The sequence below is a fragment of the Labrus mixtus genome, chromosome 9, assembly GCF_963584025.1.
Source record: "Labrus mixtus chromosome 9, fLabMix1.1, whole genome shotgun sequence".
NCBI lineage: Eukaryota > Metazoa > Chordata > Actinopteri > Labriformes > Labridae > Labrus > Labrus mixtus.
The window spans coordinates 8,595,354-8,603,293 of NC_083620.1; the positions used below are offsets into that span (position 1 = coordinate 8,595,354).

The following is a 7,940-nucleotide window of genomic DNA, read 5'->3' on the forward strand; positions in this document are numbered from 1 at the left end:
AGAGGATGTTACACAAGCCTTTCAGCGTAATGAGGGCTGATTACTCTAAAACTATAGCAGCAGGAAGTGTGAATGAGTGCGAGAGAGTTCAGCTGGAGAGAAATAGAAAATACTGACGATAATACAAACAGTAAATGGTAAAAGCTGTAAACACATACAGGAGGTGTTGACCTGCAAAGAAACACACGGATAATAGAAGATAAAGGTGGGGCAGCTGAAGTGGGTCTGAAAAGACATGGAGGCCTTTCATATGAACGTGTTTGTATAACGAAAACCTTGAAGGACACAGTTTTCTCTAATGTCCTGCTGCATGGTGTTCTGCCTCTATGCAGTTAAATAAAGCTGCCATTCAGTGCCACAGCAACCTCTGACTGTATTCAAACGCAGCAGGCAATCAATGTGACTGAAACTCAAAAAAAAAGGTAGAGAACACATTCATCAGGAGAAAATCAGCAGCTCAAGGATCATTGAAATAAAACAGAGCTCCAGAGTGCACACACAAACACACACATCGAGAGTAATTGTTCTCTGTGTTTGTCCAGTTTCTGATTCTTCTTTTTCCATCTCTCCTCTACCTTTCCTACACTCCACATGATGGCCATTCTATCGTTACTGTACCACCTTCAGAGAGGCCGAGGCATTACCCAAATTGTTGTGTTTTTAATCGCAGCAGTTCATATCAATTTAAACTTTTAAGTTGCAGCATTTACTACATTATCAGCATTTCAGTTTCCTATCCTGACCCCCAATTTCCACAGACTCCGTTCGCACCTTGGTACGTTGGCCCCGCCCACTACTGTGCTGTTCGCTGCTACTCTAGTCCATGCTCCTGTTTCCACAGCGAGCGCCACGAGCCGTCTCTGGAGCGTGCCAGCAGCGCCACTGCGCTCTGCTCCGTTTCAAATACGCTGCGAGTCTATTTGAGTACGCTGCAAGCACGCGTCAAGCGGGACAGAATAGAACAACCCGGACAGGAAGTCAGACAAGGAAACGAACAGAGCCTCCGGTCAATTTCAAAATAAAATACATTACGTCAATATAGGCACCGAATGAACAACACATCATCCTCAGAAAGACAAAGCAACATGTTTGCACGTTTTTCTCTTTATTCCCATGTGATCTTGAAGTTCTCCTGCGATCTTGTAGTTCTCCTGTGATCTTGTAGTTCTCCTGAGATGTGTGTACAGCTGATGATGGCTGTGCTCACACTCCAGACACTGACCCAGTGGGGCAGGAAGCGCGCCATCCGACGGAGCAAAGCCGTGGCGTTGACAGAACAAATGGACCATGTGGACATTGGCAGTGTGATTGAATCTGAAAACATCCAAAAAAGTCTGAGGCCGGTTCTGAGACTTAGTATAGGGCACAACCGATTAATCAATGATATCGGCCGATTTGATCACATCCAGTGAGGATCAGATCGTCACTGGATGCCCCTTTCTCCCCAATATCAATATTCGCCCCAAAAATTCCATATCGTTCAGGCCCAGCTCAACACAGCGGTTTTACGCAGTCTGCAAGTGTTAAGAAACTCTACTCCAGGAATAAACAATGAAGAGTTGACTTAGAGCTTTCACACCAGCATGGACGCCAACAACCTTGAAGCTCTGAGTCAGCTATTTCACCTGATAGCCATTGTTTCATGTCAAATCCAAGATGGAGGAGAGGAGCCAAAACAATGAAAAGCTATCACTTACATGCTGTGCTGCATGTTTAGTCTCACCATGATGCCGGCTTTAACACTTGGAGAGTCTTTGCTGCATGTGTGTCTGAGGAAATACCTCGCTAACAACCTGCTTCGTGTGAAGTCAATCTATCAGCCGCTCATCTCTTTGCTCTGAGCTCTGCCTCATAGTGTCACCAAGACCAGACTCACACACTTTCTCTCTGTTCAGCTCCACACCCCACTTCATGTTCAGGTTACTCAATCGGAAACCATCATTCAAATCAGAAGCTTTTCACAGAATATTGCGTCACATTACTTACAGTAGTATTCAAGTTCAGGTCAACGCTGAAGGGCATGACGTCAGCGCGGTTGCAAAACTTTTCTTCGTGGTTTGTTGTTTTGTGGCACAGTTATTTAGAATTCTGCCGTCATTTGTGCCCTGATTGTCGAGGGAGGCCTGCCTTGGGACTAAATCTGGCGGGGAGTAAATAGCTGCATTGTTGGCTGAAGCCTCTGGAGTGACGTCAGTGAGTCTTATCAGTGTTCTCTAACTTCACCTCCGAGAGGGGCCTGAAAGCAGACCCCGCCCAAAGCAGGGCGTCCGGGATCATCGCCTGATAGATACAACGTAGAACTTAACCCCCGCTTGTACTTAACTCTTCTTCTCCTCTTTTGGCTCGTGATTGTGTGGCTCGGAGCTTCTCTCCCTGCAAACACTGATCGATCACAGTTTGTTTTTGGATATTTTCCTTTGTCGATTGTTGCCTTTATAAGACAGGAGAGCTGGAGAGAGACAAAACATTGGGAGGAGAGAGAGCGGGGGGACAACGTGCAGCAAAGGGTGGAGGGTCGGATTGAACCCGAGGCCGCTGCGACGAGGACTATAGCCTCCATACATGGGGCACGCGTCATAACCGCTAAGCTATCTGCGCCTTAACACTGATCAAAGTTTGAGTTATTAACAGCACAGGAAGAAAATATCATCCCACCTCAGAATCAACTAGGTGGGATGATAGATGATAGATTTAGTGATGATTTACAGATAGTACACCGTATTGGTTTTAAATATTATCTTAAAGGCTTTATATGCGAGCATACCAGCAGGTGTCGCCCTTGAGCACCAGCATGAAACCAAAACAACTTGCGCTGCATTGTTGTGTTAGCATGCTAATGCTAGCGATCTTTATTATGCTCGTATCTTCACACTGCATGTAAATTTACCTGAAATGAGCGTGATCTAGAAACGCAGTTAAGCAGTGAGTACAGTATGTTATTCTTCTTTTCTCTAGTCCCTCAATTAAACAACTTTTATACACGAGGGGAGGAGTCAGCCGGCCGTCCCGGCGATGTAAACAAAGTGAAGATAGGACTCTGAAAACTCTGAAAACATCACAGACAGTGGGACTCGAGTGTTACACCCATTGTAGACAGTCATGACTCACAGAGTTATTTTCAGAGGATATACTTGATTTATATTATATTTAAGTGTGAAAAATCACATATTACCGTAAACCTTTAAAGTAGCTTACATTACTTGGGGTCTTGGAGGGGTCCCATAATGCAAAGTACGACTAGTATGCATGGCATTTGTTTACCTACGCAGCGGGGAAAAGTGGGCTGTGATGTTATTTTAAGTGTGAAAAATCACATATTAAGCCTTTAAATGCAGCGATATTACATTTTTGACTGAATGCTTTACATTGGCATACACTGGGGGCGCTGATGGCCTAGTGGTTAGTTTGCGCAGATCGTGTACAGAGGCTATATTTCCACAATTTCCCAGTTCGGGATCAATAATGTAATTTCTATTCTGTAGTACTCAAACTGGGCAACCTCGGGTTCAAGTCCGACCTTTGGCTCCTTTCCCCACCCTCTCTCTCTCCTGGTTTCCATCTATCGACTGTCTTGTCTAAGTAAAGGCATACAAAGCTGCATGGTACTTAGTGACATAAACTTATAAAACTACAATGTAAAAGTGAAAATGCCGCGAGCAGTCCTAGTCAGTGATTGGATTTCTGGAGATGTCCTAATACATGCAGGGACATTCAAAGGACAGCAGCCTCTGGAGAAATGTCAGAGTTTAAAAAGAATAAATAAATAAAATCCCTCAAAATCATACAAAGCCAAGACTAAAGCTGTGTGCTCAACACACAAGGTCAACCCCGTACACACACGCACGCACACGCACACGCACGCACACGCACGCACACGCACGCACACGCACGCACACGCACGCACACACACGCGCACACGTACTAACAAAGCTGCAGGTAACATTGTCATGCTGACATCAAGATCTCTCTCTCTCTGTCTCTCTCTCTCTCTCCTGACACACATTGAGCTGGAAATCACAAATCCATGTCCTTCAGCCTGTTGTTAATGAAGAGCAGAGGGTTCCTCCTGTGAGGTAAACCCACCTGAGGATGTGTAAGGGCCGATGATTTCTGAACACAGACATGCACGCTTAACTCCACAGTCACAAAATCCACAATCCCAGCTAAGAAAAGGATGTTTGAGTTATGAGATGTGATGTAACGTGACACACATTGCTCGTCGTGAGGAGTGTAACCGTCTCGTAATCTTCCTTTACGTCTTCTAGCTGCGTGTTATTGTCGACTTTAAGCTCTCCTATTTTAATATTGAAGCTTCAAATGACCTGTTCGGACGCAGGCGATGTGCAGAAACTTAGCAAGAGCCATCCACAGCTGACGTGTTTTTATGAATCAGCTCGAGTTTGAGGATGAAACAAGGTAAACCCTTCAAACAGCAGGTCATGACTTCTGCCTCTGAGCGGAAGACTTACCATGTAGTCATTGTGAATATGGCACAAAAAGCTGACTCAAGCGAAGTCTCCAAAGTTTCCCATCCTCTTTTAAATGAAACCCACAACTCTGGCACTGTTTACTGGTATCCAGTAGACTTTTGGTTTCGTTGATCTGGTTCTAGAGGACATAAGGGGGTCAGTCTGTGTCAGAATAAGTCAAGGTTGAGCTTAAGACAACCAAATGAATCCCTCTGACTTGACTTTGAATCACAGGGATTGATCACATGAAAGCTTACAGAAGACATACTATGGAGGTGCAGTGTTTTCAATTATGACATTAAAACTACAGGTGTGAGCACATTTACAGGTATAAGGACAACAATGACCACTGTCCCTGTATGTTCACCTGTACAGTATGTAGAGGCAGCCTGTACAGCACAGTCACTGAGGAATGCTACACTCTGTACTCGTTTGGAGGGAGCATCGAGCACTGAACAAACCCGGTTTACAGATCTAACAAGTTAGTTGTATCTCTGATAGCAGGTGTAGTCCACGCACGACAAGCCATGTTTGAGTCCTGAACACATCAACAGGGTCTGCAGGTAAATTCGGCTTCAAAATATTCCCGGGAACAGAAGTGGACTTTCATACATTTGCTAATTAATTCAAAGTGTAGACTAGTCGAAGCCGACTAATACCAATTAAGTAGGACTAAATGTTGTACCATGAGAGGTTTTCTACTGAGGCCTAAATGATGAACTAGTTTGTTGTAAAGCTTAAATAACTTGGGGGGGTTGACATTTAAAGGACGGCCAAAGCAATGCGACATTAAATTGGCAGAAAGATGAGTGGACTTTGGTGTGACGTCCTCACCCTGCAAATGAAAAAGGACGCAGCTGAAATCAATCCCATGAGAAAAAAGAAGGACACACTGAGGGGCTTACCTTGAAGTTTGCTCTCCGCTGGGAGGTCGTTGAAAGAATGAACCAGCCGGGGAAAACAGCTGAAAAGTTAATACATCTGTCAGGTCTTCACTGCGGACAGTAGTTTCACATGTAGTAGTTTCGCAATAAAATTAAAAAAAAAAAAAAAAAAGTCTACGTGACGTTGGAAAAAACCGAAACCTCCACAGCCGCGGTCGGATGTCTCCCTACGCAGTCCACAGTCCCTCGCAGGTGGACAGGAGCGCTGCTCTCGCTTCCTGTTTGTTTCAGAAGGTGAACCACAGCCGCTTGCTTTTTCCTCCGCCAGCTCTCCCTCCGCCAAGTCAAGTCCGAGACAGTGACACGAAAGTAGAACTTCCGCTCAGCCTGTTTCAAAATAAAACACCCTCTCAGTGAGTAGTGACAGATTTAGGCATGAACGACGAGCAGAGGCGCTGCTTGTCAACAGGAAAGGCAGGCAACTGCTTGGGGCCTCAGGCCAGCAGAGTGGCCCCCCAACGCCTGACAAAGTTTAAAACCACAGCATTGCCTCAAATTGTGCACCTTTTGCAACAACAGTAGGAAATCTGCCTATAGGGGGGCCCCATCCGACAGAACTCACTCTCAATGCTTTGCCAAGCGTCACAGCATTATTCCTGTGAAAACCCAAATTTGTCAATTAGGTGGAAAAAGAAAGAGGAACATTTATTGCAAGGGGCCTCCAATGAACCTTTGCCCAGGGCCCCAACAGACCCTAGAATCGCCCCTGAAGGCGAGCTGCAACGTTAGGACTGATTGAGGAGAAAATCCGCCCTCATTGTTTGGAGCTTTAACTGTCGAGCGTTTGTGAATGTTAATCAGAGCAAAAAAAGATTCAAATTGATAACGTCCTCCTCACTCAGATTACATTCTTTAGGAGTTCGTTTCAGTGCACATTTAAAATCGTGACGAGAAAAGATAAACAGAGACAGTTATGTTGTGGCTAAAGATAAATTCTGAACAAATAAATACACCCAACAATACCAGACGGCTATACTCTTAGAATAGTTCTTTGGAGGGCAGTCCTTCAACACTTTGAACATTTGAACACATCATGGTATCGAGGTCAGAATTAAAAGTTCTTATCTTATGATGACAAATAGGGCTGGGCGATATGGACTAAAACAATTGTATCTCGATATTCATAGCTGAATGGTGATACATGATGTAAGCTCTATCTTGTATTTTTTTGAGCCAAATTCCAAATGTCACACAGGCACTTTTATTAAGAGCCAGCTGCACAATGTCGACATGTGCATAAGTGAGGAGACATGGCACCACTACCACCCGACGTCCCTGACACCACCATCAGACTGTGTCGTCTCCACAATCACCTCCTGACGCCCAGCTATAAAAAACGGCTGTGCATTTTGTTCTAGGTAGTTTTTGAGTTTTGCTCGGCGAGGCGGAGCAGGAAGATGAGCGGCAGTCAGAGAGTAGAACTGGCAGCTCTAGAGAATAAACTTATAACATTATTTAAAGCAAGATACACTACATTGAATTAAGGGAGATTGTTTACCCTATCTCCTTTGAACATATCGATTTATCTTAAAAACCCAATACATTTTCCAGCCCTACCTGAAAACACATTCAGCATACAAATCCCAAATTGTGCCTGATTTGTCCCGCTGACTGAGCACTGTGTCTCCTTTTTAATGTCTTAACTAAGTGCCAATCAGATTATATTCCTATCTGATGGCGGTCTTATATCTGTTGAACAGAAAGCGTCTGAGGAAGCTCTAAAGGGTTTGATTATAAAATTGAAACAGAACTGAACAGGTTGTCAACATTTCCGATATTTTTAAATAGCCTACTTCTCTTAAGAGGCTTTTATTGTGAAAAACCGGATCCTCTGGCGTGTGTCAGCAGCAGCAGCAGCAGATTGGTGCGTTTCTCAGTCTGAGGCATCGAGGGCAGTCGGCTTTCTTTTTACAACTTCAACTTTTACAACACCGGCGCATAACTTTTGGGCAGTGATTGAAACCGGAAACGATACGTTTTTTCAACCTCTGCTTTCCACGACTCCTGTCCACGGCGCGTGTCAGGCAACCTCCAAATTTGAAACACATCGAGATAATAAACATTATCCAATAGCATGTCTCTGTGTAAGTTATTAAGCTTTATTGTAGGTATTTACCACTCAAGTAAGCCACGACAAATCCTCATTTATGAGTTATTTCTTTAATATTAGGATATTTAAATACGTACGACTCTGCGAAGGCCAAAAGTTGGAAATATGAGCTTTGCTGCCCCCTGGTGGTCAAACCGGTTCATACAACTCTGAGACTTTTAAGTGGAAGAGATTCAATAAAAAAATAGGTCACATTATTTTATATAATTGATTGATTGAAGTCTGTGTTTCGAAAAAAGGAGTGGGGAAAAGTGTGAATCTATTTAACCCCTACCCCTCTCTCCATTCATCTAGAGTTAATAATTCAGCACAGACTTTCTTAGAATCAATTGAAGCTATTGCCAGACTGTATAATATAGCTCATAAAATGAATGGACCCCCCCCCCCCCCCCCCCCCCCTCACCACACACACACACA

At 44.2% G+C, this 7,940-nt stretch overlaps 1 protein-coding gene across 2 annotated transcripts in view; it reads right to left on the reverse strand.

The window, feature by feature from the left end:
• The window catches only part of pik3cb (phosphatidylinositol-4,5-bisphosphate 3-kinase, catalytic subunit beta), a 61,935-nt gene extending 56,268 nt beyond the window's left edge, over positions 1–5,667 (reverse strand). Inside the window, exon 1 of one of the 2 annotated variants that reach the window (XM_061045598.1) lies at positions 5,375–5,667. The gene's annotated coding sequence lies outside the window, so the exon portion shown is untranslated. The remainder of the gene's footprint in view (positions 1–5,374) is intronic. The other variant, XM_061045597.1, reaches the window with a different exon arrangement.
• Between the last annotated feature and the right edge of the window lie 2,273 nt (positions 5,668–7,940).